General features: G+C 36.9%; 1 protein-coding gene across 4 annotated transcripts in view; it reads left to right on the top strand.

Moving 5' to 3' along the window:
• The window catches only part of Fgf13 (fibroblast growth factor 13), a 516,319-nt gene that overhangs the window by 305,817 nt on the left and 193,660 nt on the right, over positions 1-16,842 (top strand). The gene's annotated exons all lie outside the window — the stretch shown is intronic.

Genomic DNA, 16,842 nt, shown 5'->3' with positions numbered 1-16,842 from the left:
TGCAGCTAAAACATTTTCAGTTAGTGTCATGACACTGCCTGGTTTTGGCTGCCAAAGTTGCTTGCTCCTGTAGCCAACATCTGGCCAAGTCTGTTCCCCATCACCTTGCATTCCTGAAGCAGCAGTCAGCTGAGGAATGACACTCCTGAAATGAAATAATGAGAAGATTGTTTCAAATTTTCTAACTCTCCTCCACTCCATAAAGCTTCTGCATTGCTCTGGAAGAATGCTCATGATCCACGTAGTTCGCTGAAGTGGGCCCAGACTTCCCATGTAATGCACGTCCAGTTGCACTTTGCCATAGTGAATGCATGCCTGCAGGAGAGTATGAGTAGTTTGTTCTTCTTTTCAGCTCAAGTACAGGTTTGGACAACTCTGCTTGCTGTTACTTAAACTCAGATTAATAAGGTATTCCTTCTAATCCTTGTGACAAAACTCTCTCTGAGGTAACTTGCCTGACCAGAAGATATTCATTCATTTGTTCCAACATTTTTGCACCTATCAGATAGGACTGTTTTTCATATTATAAATAAAATATGGTAGGACTGGGGATGTGGCTCAGTGGCAGAGTGCTTGTCTGGCACATGTGAGGCCCTGGGTTTAATCCTCAATATTACAAAAAGAATTGATAATGTACAAATAAAATGTACTCTTTTATTGCATCTGTGTACGTTTCAACTTCAAAGATGACATTTGATCATTATAATGTGTTTGCTATTTAAATTCTTATTATATAACAGCTCATCTTTCCCTCATATGCAACATTATTGTAGTTTTCCAGTGAATAACACTGAAACTGACAAAATTCATCTGTTCTTTGGTATTTTATGTACACATATGCATAAATTTGTTCTTCTATGTTTCCTAAAAGTGACTTTGTTTCTATTTGTTGCCCCTTTGCAACATTGTGAGAATCCTCACTATCACTGTCTTTCTCATCTGGAAAACACTGCCACCTGGTTTGGTTGGAAGTTTGATATGTGAGGAAATTACTACATGTGGACTCCAGTCCATGGTTTGAGAAGCAAAATTTGACATCTCAAATTTCTCCTTTTCTTTCTTTCAAATAGAGTTTTAAGTGTTCATTGGCAGAAAATGAAAAGCCTATGTGTGTCTATGTTTAATTCTATTTCAGCAATAGAGTAGAGCCTTTGGATTTATTTTCCCCTACTTTTGGTACATAACCTATCCACTTTGAGTGTGAGTTCCGATGTCAACACTTATTCATCTGCAGGTGGAAATGGTGACACACTACAGTGAGTAACATCAACATATTGGTGGTTTAGTAGAGAAGATACTAACTTGATTTCGACTTTACTGAAACAAAAATTTTTGATTAGTGGCAATTACTTTACTATATATAATGCATTCCATTATTTTCTGCTTTCTTCACTCTCAAATTATATATGCATGTATACACACATAGAAATACTGTTTTGTACTTGCAAATTAGCCTGAAAAGCAAAATTTGCTTTGGGTAAGAAAAATAAACCATTTAAGAAGCCACTGAATAAATTCAGTCAAGAAATTGGTTAGAAACTTAAAATTATTTCAATAATATTTTGGATTAAAGAAAAGTTGAAAAACTAAATGTAAGACCCCACCTTTTTATTGCATGCACTTTTGACAGGATCTGTTAATTTTCAAGTACCACCTGGAGTGTATTGTGAATCCTGTTGTGAATGTTTTCTGATATGAAGTATTCTTTAGAGAGCAGGTAGCAGTTAAATTCTCCTCTATAAGGTTTGGGCAGTTTTTCATCTGTCATTTCATCCATATATTGAATGACTGCCATCATATTGAGTGTGGCTGTCATCTTTTTATTCGTATACCTTGATGGGCATTGTCTTCTTTCAGACTGAAGATGTTCCTTGGCTATGATCTCCTTCCATGTCCTCTGGGGTATTGGAGCTAGTATTTCCCTTCTTATTCTTCTGAATTGTTTGTAAATCAAATTAGATTAATTAGAATTTTTCTGGGTTGACATGCTAATACTGCTTAAATTGGACTGTACTCCTTTAAACAAGAGCCTGGAAGCTAATGGTAAACCCAAACCTACAAATGAAAATGCTTGATCTCTGTGCCAGATGAACAGGATGCAGAAGATCTTAGACAGGGCAAAAGAAAATGTGCTGTGGAACAGACATTGGGTAAATAAGGAAACAATGCTGAGAAATTAACACACTTACTTCCCGTAGCATGCTGAATCTTGTCATTTCCAGGAGGTCAAGTAACTGTGGGTTTGGAAGGGTTCAGTGGCCATTCAGGCAACCTTGAAGATTTTTGCAAGATGGTTTTTAAATGCTATAAGGTATAGTCTTCAGTTCTCTTTCAAAGTTGCTGTAACATTTTGTTGTCATTAATAGGAATAAAAGACTTTCTTATTTATAAATGGATAGTATCTTAGATCTAAACTATGTGCATACAGTGAAACATTTATTCCTATGTGAAGCACTTTGAGTAGATACTCCATCTCTTGGTCTCTGAGCCAAAGCATGAGATCTTAATTGACATTGACTGTGGATGCCTACCAATTTCACAGCAAGAGTAGGCAATGGTTAAGCCATCCATTGTTTGATTTGTGCAATGCTAACCTGCCAGTATTACCTCTTCTAACGAGGTGGTGTCTATTCAGAAACCCTGAAGTGAAAAATGAAACATTTATTTACATTGGGAGAAAATGAAAGTTTGACTAGCATAAGTTTTAGAAATGATTAACAGGTCAAAAAGGTCTATGTGTTTTATGATAAGGCTGGAATTAATTTGCTTTCCCTTACTGAATTGACAAAATCAAAATGTTTTGTATTAGTATAGATAATGTTTTAGCGTTTATTTTGGATGACAGTGGTTTGTAAGGACCATGTTATTTCCAAAGTTTATGACAAAGTAAGATTTGGTACAGATAACTTCATTAAAATGCTTCATAGTTGTCTTTTTAAGGCATTTTTGGGGTCATGTCCAGGCCCTCCAGAATCCATGTAAGTACATAGATGGAATGAAATATATCACTGGTTTTTCACTAAGGCTGAATTATACTTTGCCAAACACTAGTTTCTATTTATGAAGAGTTTATTTGAAAACAAATTTTAATCTGTTCCAAATACTTGTGATTTTCAGTGATGTGATTATTTCCATAAAAACCACTTATGATATTAGTGAGTACTTATATGAGTACTGGGATTTGGCTGAAGAAGTACATACAAATATCTGAGAGTCTAACTTGGCCTGGTACCAGCAACATCCTTTGTTATAAGAAAGCTGCATGGAGAGGGAAGATTATTACCAAATTTTTTTTCTCACTATTCCAGGAGCCTTTTGGCAAGAGAAAGTATAATCTTCATAGCTTTGTTCCTTTTTTTTTTCTTTCTATGCCATGTGTGCCAAATGAAATCACTGATTAGACTAACTCCTGGAAACCAATCTATTATCAGCACAGCTCCTTATTCTAAAATGGCACTCATTGGGCTTTTTCTGATGTTTGAAGATTGTTAAAAGAATCACACCATGAGACACAAGCTTACAAGTAGATGGTGTTGAAAATCTACAGAGACAAATAAATCATGTATTCCTGGTGTTTGCTTTAGGATTGAAAATTCTGATTACAATAGTAAATTGGAAGGAATTAATGTGATGGAAGAAAATATTACCAAGCTCAGTGATTTGTCACCATCTTTTGATCAGGCATTGGTCTCTTTCCTATAGCCTGTTCTCAAATGACATATACACATACATCTCCCTGGGCTGGGGTCATCCATAACCTTTTTATATGGAGAGATATCCAACCATAGTGGCTTTTGTTGGGGCAGAAGAGACTATATACTTGAGACTGATGATAAAGTGCCATAGGCTTTACCAACCAAGAGAAAGCACAATTTTGTGCTAAATGCTAAGGGGATATAGTTTTGACTATCACAATGATGATACTCTGATAATGCCTTAATTTTTTAATCCCAGAAAGAGCATATATCACCATGAATATCAGTATTGCCAAAATGATAAGATCAGAAAACCATAGAGAAATATTATAGGGCATACTGATGAAAATGTTCTTTTCATCTTCATTTTTTCAAACTTTGTTGTCTCCTGTTGTTGTGCCTTTCTCATTTTAATACTAATTTTTCTTTTTAAAAGTAGGTCAGTATCAATTTGAATTAATAGGCAGTGTGACAAATCTAAACTACTGTTATTAAATCCTTTTGTCACTAAACTGGAATTAGGTAACAATCTCTGATACTTGACACCTGAGATGCCTTTTAGAAAAATAAAACTGAGTTCCATATCTGTCACTTTGAGGATGAGACCTGAGGAAATATCCCTATTCTGTTAGGAAAATATGGGCCCATCTGTTTGAGTATCTATGAAAAGATAAAAGCACTTTATTCCAAACTGTATTATTGCAAAGTAACTATGATTTGATTGCAATTCACCCTGCCTTTGATTCATGACCTGAAAGATGGCAGAACACCAGAAAGGTTTCTTTATTCATTGAAACAAATAACAGCTTAATTGCAGAGTCCCCTCCAATAAAAATATTAGTCCAAATAAAATGTAGAAATCTGGAGGCCCTGTTGATTTAGCAACCAGTAAAACCCATCCTCTCTCCACAGAGTGTTCACAAATGCTTCTCTTCAGTTGCATATCAATTATTTCTTAGAACACAATTTGTTATGTCCTAATAACATTAGGAAACCGGAAATGGCACATGTTCTCAGTTCCCTCCTATTTCCCCTCCTTATGGCAGCAAACATGAAATTAAGTCATATTGGGGGGTAGCTTCTGCACTCTGGAAAACTCATAATCTAATCCAGGAAGTATACTTAGGAGCCCATGATTCAATTTTAGGACAGGATGGGCATTTATTATTCTCTTATTGAATATATGCATCTCAATTCAGTTTCCAGGCTGGCTTTTACAGTACAAACTAATGATCATTTGTTCTTGGAAAATATGATTTACTTCTTAAAGTAGCAGGCCTCCCATCTCTTTTGCACTTAGGTTTTCCCATCATGGTGGTGAATTTTTCTTGAGACAAAGTAATCTTTTCTGATAAATTTCTTCTCCAAGTTTCCCTTCATAATATTAGGAGTAAATATTTTTGCTGTGTGAATCCAGTGCTAATGACCTGTTTCAGGAGTTTATGTTTGATATGATGTCCTTCTGGGAAACTGCCCTGAAAGGTCTACTGGATGAAGAGTACTGTGCAGTGGCGATTTTTATATAAATCACAATTGCAGTATGTTACCTGTAAAAAAATCTGGGAATTTCCCATCCATGTGGGTGCTGCCCCTTTCAAAACTATTACTTTATAGATCATGTGGCCAACATGCCCCTGGGCTTTGATGTCTCAGCAACTGCCCTTAGTGTTTTTTTTCTTCCTCTTTGCACAGCTGATTGATAAGGCAACATCTAACCTTCTGACTTAGCATAGTGTGACCAGCTAGACTGTGTTCTTCATCCATAAAAATTGATTCCCTAAGTCAGGGCCAACATGGCAGTTTTCCTTTACTAAGGAAATGCATAAGAATTTGCTGTTGCAACTACTTCAACATCCATCCCATCTTTTGTTTACAACTCCCTTTTGTTTACAACTCCTTGCCTGATAAAGTAGAATACATGAATTAACTGTATTCTTTGTCTCAGATTCTTAAATAACCATCAGATCATTGTTTTCTAGTTATGTTTCATGACACAATGATTGTATAAGATATATTCAGGAAAAGACAGATTCTACAATCAAATATGTTTCCCAAACTATATACCATCCCTAGAGAGTCATGATGCATATGAGCATATTTAAGGTTTTGAGGAGTCTTGCAGATTAGAAAGCTGTCTTACTTCAGGCATCTCATTGTTAAACAACATCTTCTAGCTACTGGAACTTTCTCACTCCTTAACCCATTAACATCCCACAAGTATATATATTGGAAGGCTGTGCTGGCTCCACTGAGCAGTGTATTCTCATCAGAGCTGGGTTTTGACAAGTATCACACTTTTGAAAATGCTTTGCTATTCCTTCCCCTTCTCTCTGACTCCCACCCTACTACATGCTACTCAAAGTGTAGTCCATGGATCAGTTCTGGGTCTAAAATGGTTTGTTTCCAGTTCATGACTACATAAGGAGTTTGTCCCAAAATGTTAATAATACACTGCTTCCTTCATCAATAAAGTATTTCTCTCTTGTTGTGAAAACTAATGTCAACTGAACTAAATTAAAAAAAAATTTAGTGACATAGTTCCCAGACCAACCCTGGGTTTGTGGACTATATCTGAGTAATAACTGCTTTAGATTAGTGATCCTCAATCTTGTCTTCACATTGGAATCACCTGAGGACTGTTTAAATAATGTTGATGCCTAAGCCTCAGACCAGACCAAAATCAACAGAAAAAAAAAAAAAAAAAAACAGAAAATCTCCAAAATCTCTCATGGTGGAGGCTCAACATGGGCACTTTAAAAAAATCTTCCAAGGTGATTCAAATGTGCTAACAGAGTTGGAACCAGTGCCTTAGAAAATAACTACCTTGGCATTGTGCCTATTGCTTGATGTCAGCTGTCATTTCCAAAATCTTATCACCTTGATTGCTTGAGCTTTTTCAAGAGGTGCCCCATGATTAGAGGGCACAGCTGGACAGGCAGTATTTATATAACCTTTAGAACTCGTGGCCATGTAAGGTAGCCATCTTTCCCACTGCAAGCACACCCCTTTCTGAAGTTTTCTTGCCTCTTGTGTCATTCTGAGCTTTTCAGAAAAAATAATCAGGCTTCTCCATAGGAGCGTGGTAATCTGCCACCTTGTGACCAACATCCTTTCTTGCAAGCAATCCTTGTCACACTGGATCTGCTCTCAGACTCTAGTGCAGCTTGCAAATGTAAGTGGAAGAGTTTCTCGGGACCTATGTGTGAGTGCACTTAAAGAAGATAAATAAGGATAAAAAGGATATTTTGATATGTTAGAAAAGTACTGTGGCTTCGTTACTTGATTGCTACTATTCTAGTGACATGGCAGAGCTTGACTCATTATTGAAGTATTGCCCCTTTATCACATAGACATCATCAGCTACCTCTGCATCACATCATTACAGCAGGATGCATGTGAACATTGACTTTGACCTAATTGGGAGGCTTTAATTTCTATCCATTTATTAATCATTCCTAGCATTCTAAATTACTCTGATTCAGGTATTCATTTGTTATCCTCTGCAGTATTTCTCCATGAACTGAATAAGCAGCTTGAATAATGCCGATGGGAACGTGTCAAACGAGATGTTGCATCCTGCATTTATCAACACTTACCCTTGTCTTGCCTCACAGCCAATATCCACACTCTATCACGTGAAAGTCACATGTCCACTTCTACCCAGGTGCTAGCAGATGTCTACTTAGGAGACTCAGCTATTTTAAGATATATGTTCTCAAAACAGTTCCAAGACAAACTTCAGGCATGTCAAGTTTGAAAGCAACAAACAACTTTGGCTCCAAGTCCAGGCCTTCCAGTGGGGAAGGGAAGAAATCACCTTCAACTGGGTCATGTCTCCATAGAGGGAAAACACTGAAGTCCCTTGAAGGCAGGAGCATCGAAACCCTGTCAGGTAGGAACTTCTGCCACCACTGAACAGATGAGTGAAGATACAGAAAGCCTAAGAATGTCTACAATAAGTGGGCAGGACATGATTTGAATCTCACTTTTCTGGCTTCTAATGCCCATGCCCTTTACCTTTCATGGTTTCTCTCAATGCTCAGTTTTCCTTTTCTTCTTCCATATATGCATACATATGATTTTATTTACAAAAAGTGTCTTAATGTTTAAAGGAATAAAAGACTGTCAACACTCCATCCTCAGCTTTGCAGAAGGAATGTGTTGTTGCAAACAGTAGGAACTCAGGAGTGCTTCCTCATTCTCTGGGCCTAGGGTTAGGTGGGGTACAATGATCAAAAGGAGTAAATACAGTGGCCCTTATCCTCAAGGAGCTGATGATTTATCTGGGCACACAAAGAAATAGTAGATTAATGAGTGGATAATTAAATCAATTTGAACATGACAGAACTGTTCCTGGATTAAAGACATAAACATATCACTTGCCTTCTGTCCTTTCTTTAAGTTAGGTGATGTTTCTTTCCACCTATAATAATAGAAATGAGGAAATGTCATCCAAATTATTAAAAAGCCAATTCTATAGCTTAATTTTTTTTTAGTTCAATAAAATCACCACCACTGATGGAAGTGTTCAGACTTGCCCTGCAGGCTTCCTGAGCCCCATTGGATTAGATATAACCTAGAGATGGGGCTAATCACAACAGACTCTCTTTCATAACTTGTGGGAACACTGTTCTCTGGCCTATGGTAATTAGGAAAAAAAGAAAACAATAATTGAGTTATCCAGAACTCAGTATGGGGACCAGGTTTACCCAACATTGCCTTAATTCTCAGGGCAATCCTTGGAGGCAGGCAGATGTTTTCTCTTCTCCATTTGATGAATGAGGAAATTGAGACTCAGATAAGTGAAATAATTTGCCCAAGATCACCTGGCTGGTATATGATAGAGCAAATACTCAAATGAAACTTGGGTCAATCCAGAGTCTGTGGTCTTTCTGTTAATAGGAGAATGTGTGTCATGTGTAGGGTGGGTGGCCCTATAAGGAGCTTCCATCTAGTGATGACAGTATCATTTTGCTGAGACACATTGCCTATAACCAGAGATGGAGAGACATTTTGCCTGCTGTCAGAAGAATAATAAAAAGGTAGCTTGCTTTTAGGAGAGAAGAAAAACAGTCAGATGTGATTTTAGAATGTTTCAGGGAAATATTAATCAAATTTGACTTGGGCAAAATGATTTACAATATGTAGCATTCCAAGATGAGATTCGCTCCCTGTACTGGAGTAAGCTTCTCAGCTACAGGTAGTACTTGATCACCTCAGGCCAGTTGACCTTCCACTTCCAAACTTGTCTCACATAATATTACCTGATGCCCTGCGTTCCTGTGTGACAAAACCTTCATTACAGAGAAGTAACTTAAGGCACATGAGGAGAAAGTCCTGCCAAACTGAGTTGGATCATTGTCCAGATATTGTTCTTTGTGACTTTGACACAAACTGGGATTGTATATAATGGTCAACTTCCCTCCAGAAGTATGAAGAAAGAGGTCCCAGGAATTTTCATGATGTATTCTGTGCAGGACATTGTGAACTGTGCTTTGAGTAGATGCTTAACTACCAACTTTTAGCATCTTTTATGTGTCAGTTCCTTTAGGTTTATTATTGCTAATCTTCCCAGCCACCCCATGAGGTAGGTGTCAGCAATCTTGAAAGGCATGATGGGGAAGCTGGTGTGTAGAGCTGTGACATAACTCATTCAGAGTCATACAGCTAATCAGTGTCTTAATTGGAAGTTGAAGCTTAGATTATTTAGCTCCCAAGTCTGAGCTTTTCCACCATACTGTGCTACCTCAGCTCCTCCTATACCCTGAACCTTTCAGTCACAAAACACAAGTGAAGAACTCAACCCCATCTTATCCATGCCAGAGGTACTAAGAAGAAAATCATAGAATTCTTTGAAACTTTCCAGGAGAATGTACTTAGTGTACCCAATGGAGGATTTCCTTTGTATATTCCCCTCATCCTGGTTCAAATGGTGGCAGAAGTGATAGGCAAGGGGTTAAATAAAGTAGCATCCCTGAGATGTGTACCATGCCCTTCTACATTGTTCTGTATGAACATCTGGTTTCTGAAGATCCTGTTTGCTGCAATGCTTGCTAAATAGAGGAATGCTTCAATCCCATAGTTTACCTCATAGAACCACTAGACCTTAAAGCTGGCTTTGCTGATTCTGCCATGAGCTGCATTGTCCCAAAAGGGGGAAGGGTAAGGTAGAGTTCTGGAGCTGTAATATTTTTGGGTGGGGTCCTCACAGGTAGAGAAGGCCTGTTTTAAGGTCATCTGGATTTGGCATCCCTTTTGAGAGCTCAAGAGTTTTTATTCTTGCTCTGGATTTTCATGCCAACTTTGGATTACAGGGATCTTGTGCAAAAAGAGGAGCAGCACCCCTTTTAGGATAGTTTGTCTACAAACACATGGAGATTTTAGGGACCAACATATCCATATTAGGGTTATTCACTCCTTCTGTCTCTCTCTGTATAAGCATAGGTAACTTTCCCTGAATCAGATGCAGACAGACTCTTCACTAAGGACCTCAATGGGTCAGGAGCTATCTTGGTTGACTTCTGTCAGAGTCTTTCCATTGCTCCTGTAGTGACAAAGTTGATTCTCCTGCACTGCAAAACACAAAACACAGAGACAAGGACTAGGATTGTGGCTCAATGGTAGAGCATCTACAGAATATGTGTGAGGCACTGGGTTCAATTCTCAGCAACATTAACTAACTAACTAAATAAAGATATTTAAAAAACAAAACAAAATAAAAACAAAAACACAGGGACAAGGGAAAAGTACCCCTCTGTGGTTGCTGATCTCCATTCAAAGAGGGTCTGAACAAACACAGAGACACACACCAGTATTCATAATAGTTAATTAGGAAAATAAAACACAAGCAGAGAAGTTGTGGAGGTCACAGGGTTTCTCCACTGTTGTCCTTTTTTAGTGTCCATCCAATCCAGCAAAGCCCAGGCTAATCCCAACTGTCAATAGGACACTGTGGATCCAAGCAAACCATTCATTCATACAGTAAGAATGTTTGTCTAGCAGGTTGCCTCAGGCTCTGAACAAAATCTGATTTGTTTCATGCAACAAGGAAAGAACAGAAGTCATTTCAAAAAGTGGGGATTATAGAAACTGCTAGCCAGTTACTTTTTCCACTTCTTCTTTCATCACTGGTTTTTTTCTTCTGAACTCTCTTGATTCTTCTCAGAGAAGGTGTTTTGCATCTGGGTTAGAAGATTCATGAACTGATTCAGTTAATCTCTAATCAACATGCATGGTTAGCTGTTCACTTAGTGGATAATTTGTTAAATATACACAGAATATTTGCTTGAAGAAGGAAAAAAAGCTCCCCAAAGCAAAGTAGAATACTTTGAGAACCTTTTTTTCTAGTGGAGTTTTTGCTTTGGAAACAGACACTAGTGATTTTAAAGACTTGTTTCCCTTCCCAGTGTGGACTTCATTTAAACATTATAGCCTTTATTTCATCCCTTCTGAATAGAACTTTACTAAACATATTTGGTTCTGGCAACAAGAAGTACTCAAGAAATATTTATCATTACAAATAATTTACTTGTCTAACAAATTTGGATATTCTGAGTTCAATGGACCATTTTCCCTAATTCCTGGCAGCAAGTGACTGTTTCTAATCACCATTAGCAGAATGGATATATTTGTCAATAGATATTAATGACTGTCTTGCACAGTGAGCCATCATGCTTGAAACTAGGAGCATCATGTCAAGATAGATAGCAACTCTACTCTCTAGAAGGAATTTAAGACTGGCAGGAAAGACAGACTTCATACTCATCTCTTATTAGCTTGTGTTACATTCAAAACCACTTTCTCATAGGCTGTAGTTGGCAAAATGGTGCTGTTGATCTCACTTGGACTCCATCACATGTGTTTGATTAGCTGATAAACTAGGGTGGTGCTGATGGTTCTAGAATGGGTTTGTATATGACAACTCAGTCCTCCTCCATTTTTCTTTTATTCAAGTCCAGTAAATCCTTTTTCTGTGTCATTAATTGATTTGTTCATGCAACACTTACTGAGCAACTTTTCTGTGTGTCAGGACATGAACTTGACTTCAAATGGCTCAGAAATGAGTTTTAGGCTGGCAATAGGTATTTAAGATTTATCAGTCTGTGGCCATTTTTAAAACTGAGAGGAAAGATATCTCTTTGACATAATGATTCCAAATATTTCAGGTAAATTCCCAGAAGTAAGATTGTTATATCATATGATAATAAAATTTTTAGTTTTATTATGAATCACCATAAAGTTTTCCATGATGGTTGTACTAATGTACATTTCCACCATGGGTGGACCAATGTTCCCTTTACTCCACATCCTGGCCAGCTCTTGATATCTTTTGATTATATCACATTTTGGTTTTAATTTGCATCTCCCTAATGAGAGTAATGTTGAGAACTTTTTTAATGTATCTTTCTTCATCTGAGTAGTGTATTTAGGTGCCCATTTCTTATTAGAATTATTTGTTTTCTTTCTATAGAGTTGTTTGAATTCCTTAGATATTTTGGATATTAAAACCTTTTCAGATGTGTGGCTTGCATATGTTTTTGGCCAGTCTATAGGTTGTCTCTTCACACTATTTCCTTTTGTGTGCAAAAGATTTCTTACTTTGATGTAATCCCATTTGTCAATTTTTTGCTTTTTTGTCAGTACCTTTTGGGGATTTGACCAAAAGCTTTGAAATCAGTATGCTGAAGAGTTGTCTACATGCCCATTTTTACTCAACCACTATTCACAATATTCACAAGTATTCATCATCAGTTGAACGGAAACAGACAATGAGTGCATGTATGCATATGCAGTGGGGTCCTTTTCAGCCTTTAAAAAAAGAAAGACATTCTGACATCTGCAACAACAGGGATGGAATTGCAGAACATTATATGAACTGAAATAAGCTAAACACCAAAGAAAATACTGCATATTTTCATTTGTATGTTCAATCTAAAGTAATTGAACTCATAGAAGCAGAGAATAGAATGGTGGTTACCAGAGGCCACAGTGGGGAATGGAGAAATAATAATCAAAGGGGCCAAGCACAGTGGTGCACACCTGTAATCCCAGCAACTCAAGAGGTTTGCAAGTTCCAGGCCAGCCTCAACAATTTAGCAAGGGCCTAAACGACTTAGTGAGACCCTGTCTCTAAAAAAAATTTTTTAAAGGGCTGAGAATGTGGCTCAGTGTTAAAGTGCCTCTGAACTGGATCCCCAGTACCAAAGGGCATAAAGCCTCAGACAGGAAGAATATATTTTCTTTTCTTTCCTTTTTCTTGAGATACCTTATACAGCATAATGAATAGAGCTAATATTTGGGTACAGTACATTTCCATGTTTCTAGGGAAATGGATCTTGAATGTTCTTATCATGGATGATATCAAATGTTTGAAGTGATGGAAAAGTTGGTTGACTTGATTTGGTCTCTCACATTGTTTGAAAAATCCATATCATTACTTGTACCCCTTAAGTATATACAGCTGTACTTTGTCTACAGATTAGAACATCAAAGAATACATCAAAAAAAAAAAAAACTGAGAGCAGAGGAGACTCTAGTGAGATAGAGTTGGTAGAGAAACTAGCTTAGAAGTGAAAGAAGGAAAACCAGGAAAATGAGGTGCTAAGGAAACTAAGGAAGGACTGGGCTTCAGGAAGGACAGGTAGATAAGAAGAGCTAAATGCAATGAGGAAACGCTAATTTAATATAAGTCTTTCCTATATCCCTTTTAACATCTAGGCTTTGTGGTACAATTCATTGTAATATAGAACAGAAGTCTCTCCATCTCTCACATTTTGGTGAATAACTGGCAGAAATAATCAAAATGGGTTGGCTCAGAATCCTTGATAGAGTTACGGGGAATCACATACCGTCTAACTGCTAATGAAAATAGATCTTCATAAAGATGTCATTGATTTTTCTTCTCATAGTGCATCTAAAGTTTAAGTCCTTGCCAAGACCAATTTATTCTTTTGTTGTTTGTCCTTTTTAATATAGTTAAGCTCACTTAATAATTTTTTTCAGTAGCGTAAAAATACTGGAGTGCTGGGAATTAAATTTTTAAAATTGGCATATTTTTGGAGCTATATTAATATGCTGCAATCAAGGATGATGTTACATGAGTTTCCAATAAAGCAAGTTTTTTTTTTTTTGCCAACTTTACAAATGTGCACTCTTGCCAGCCTGTGGAAATTGATTCTTTATCTTGCAGCAAAGGTTTCTTGCTGAATCAAAAAACTAGTGTTTAAAAGGAACAAATACACAGTTTTGTGGTAAAGAACTGTTGAGTTGACAGGATTATATAGAGTCCATATAATGAGCTGAGTTTTAATCTGGAATTTGTGAATTTGGATCCAAGGAAAGCTTCCCATGCAAAACTGGATGAAAGTTTTCTGTATGGGTTGTCCTCTTATTCAAGGTCAAATAATTCTTCCTTAGTGGCCTCAAGTGGGGAAAGAGGCTTGTGTCTTTAGTCTGAGAAAATAAGAAATTCAATTGATTCACTTTTCATAGTATAAGGGAGAGTATTTTGGGGAATATTTCTTTCTGAAAGAAGTCTGGTACTTGAATCACCCCTCTATTCAGACTACATTAAACTACTCTGCATTTCTCAATTTATTCCAGAGGCTAGAGCCACTATATACTTTTTCCCCTGAACACCTTTTTCTTAAAACAGGCAAATGTCACCATAGTAAATATAGCATTTATGTACCTACCCTTAATGACATTCCATGTTTTTTTTTCTTAGCATATTCAGTGATACTTTCTTTCCTGACTTTATCTCATTTGACTCTGTACTGAGACAGCATCTTGAACATTAAATGTAATTTGGGGTTTCAGTAGTGGTACATGTAAGTAAATCAAGGCGACTATATATTCCTGCAACCTGTGAAGCCCTTTGATATCCTGTCATTATTTTCTCACCTGTCTGCTAGCCTTGAGAAAGGGCTTTTATGAGGAAGGAAGAAGATATCAGTGGGTAGAAGGAAGAAGGTCAGATTTAACAAAGAAATTGACCTTTGTGTTCTTATCCTGCTGGGAGGTGGGACAAGGAGTGGACACAGGGAACATTGGAAGCCAACCTATGCCCCTAGAGTACTCCAGATATTGGTGATTTGTCATCTTTATCCAATGGGTGCCTAATTTTTTTTCTACATAAAAGATTTGGACAAATCAACCAACACATTCTAATACTTGATAATGAATAACCTTGGGTTAAAATAATTATATCAACTTAACCTGGGATGCACATGTGGGACATAAATCCCAGTGAGGATATTTGCTAAGGCTTCTTTCTGTCTGTAAAAAAATAGTTTATATATTTGTCTGTCCTTCATTTAATATTTCTAGGTCCCATGCTGGACTAGTGGTATATGTCAATCTGGGTGCTGTTGGCTTTTGGGGTTAGATCTTTCTTTTTTGTCAGGTGATGTCCCCTCTGTGCATTGTAGGACACATTGAGTACTATCCCTGGCCTCTACCCACTAGATATCAGTATCACTTCTTTGTTATAGCAATCAAAAATATCTTCGGACATTGGCAATTATTCCACAAGAAGAAAAAATGCCTTGTTAAGAACCCTGGACTATGTAATAACTGTGCCAACAAAATAGATATTTTCTGAAAATTATTTGAGTCAGTAAAAATGTTTCTGTTTAATCACCAGCAATGTTCTCCTTCCTTGGGCTAGCTAATATAGTAATAGTTTCAACATCATCCAAATTCTGCCTTTTTCTTGATAGTCCTTCCCCTGTCCCTCCAAAACCTAGAAGCTATTTATAAAACTTCCCAATAGAGCTTAAAGTGAAGATTTAATATAAGAAAATGGAGGAAATCAGGTTAAATTAGCATTCCACAGTGAGTACCAACTTGGTTTCTTCCTTGTGTCTATTATAGGAGATCTGGAGACGCTGGTTTTTTGTTGTTGTTGTTGTTGTTGTTGTTGTTACTGGGGATTGACCACAGGGGTGATTAACCACTGGGCCATGTCCCTAGCCCTTTTTATTTATTTTTTCCTTTTATCAGATATATTTAATTAATTTTAAAAAGGCACTATACCCTTTTTATTTTTGATTTTGAGACAGGATCTTACCAAGTTGCTGAGGCTGGCTTTGAACTTGAGATCCTCCTGCCTTGCCTCCCCAGCTGCTGGGATTATTGGCATGTGCCACCATGCCCAGCCAGAATCCCTCCTTCTAAGAGTCTAAAGTAAAGCTCTCACATGTGAAAAGTAATGTAAGTCAGTTTGTGTCATGCCCAGGCTCATGTTTAACCTTATTCATGAAGGTCTTTTTGTTGTAGTCCTTTTAGAAAACTTGTGCTCAATTCATTTTTTCTTCAGCAGAGTTGATAATGAGCAAAGGTGAAGGTATTCTTCAATTTTTCCATGTTTTCATATAGAATTCAAAACACAGAATCTTAGATCATTCAAATTCAACTAATATAGGGTCCCTATAGTAGTGCAAAGAACCGGACTAATTGCTTTGCACAGATTATTTATTCTTAAAATAATCCAAAATAATAAGCCATCGCTTGTCTTTGCATCTTCTTGGTTCCTTTGAACTGCCAATAAACATAAGATTATCAGGAAAAAATGAATTTTGTGAAGTTTTGCATATTTTGAGGGACATACAGGAATTAAACCTATCGAAGTTCAGAGAAAATTAATACTCCAAAGGACTATCAAAGACCAGAATTAAATTTACCTCTCAGCTAATTTAATGTGTTTTGCTTTAGTTTTTTCAAAAGTAGTTATGGTTTATCTGGTTCCTGTTTTTTAGCTTTGATTTTATTTCTTTATTACAGTAAAGTGCCTTCAGTGACTTAAGTCACTTCGAATAAGGTCTGTTCCTTCCATGGGTCTTCATGTCCTTATCTATAAAATGAAAAACAACAAAACTAAACAAAAAAGGATTGAATGGGTACTAATTTATCTTGTTTCATATGTCTCAAAATGGTACAAAATAAGACTCAATTTGTTACTTTGCTTCCTAACAATTTTATATTCAACCAGTTTGGAAATAAGACTCATAAAATTTTCATATTTTTGCTCTTTATTAAGCAGGAGGACTTGATGGCTATGGGCCATATTCTTATCAAAACTTGTGATCTTGATTCTTGACTGGCTTGGAGAAGAGTAAAGTCTGGGCCTAGTGTGGCTATGAGAAAA

This window comes from Marmota monax, unplaced genomic scaffold (assembly GCF_021218885.2).
Source record: "Marmota monax isolate L192 unplaced genomic scaffold, Marmota_monax_Labrador192_F-V1.1 WCK01_AAM20220418_F8-fsc00261, whole genome shotgun sequence".
Lineage (NCBI taxonomy): Eukaryota > Metazoa > Chordata > Mammalia > Rodentia > Sciuridae > Marmota > Marmota monax.
Note: the sequence above shows the minus strand (reverse complement) of the source record. Positions and strands in the feature narration are given on the sequence as shown.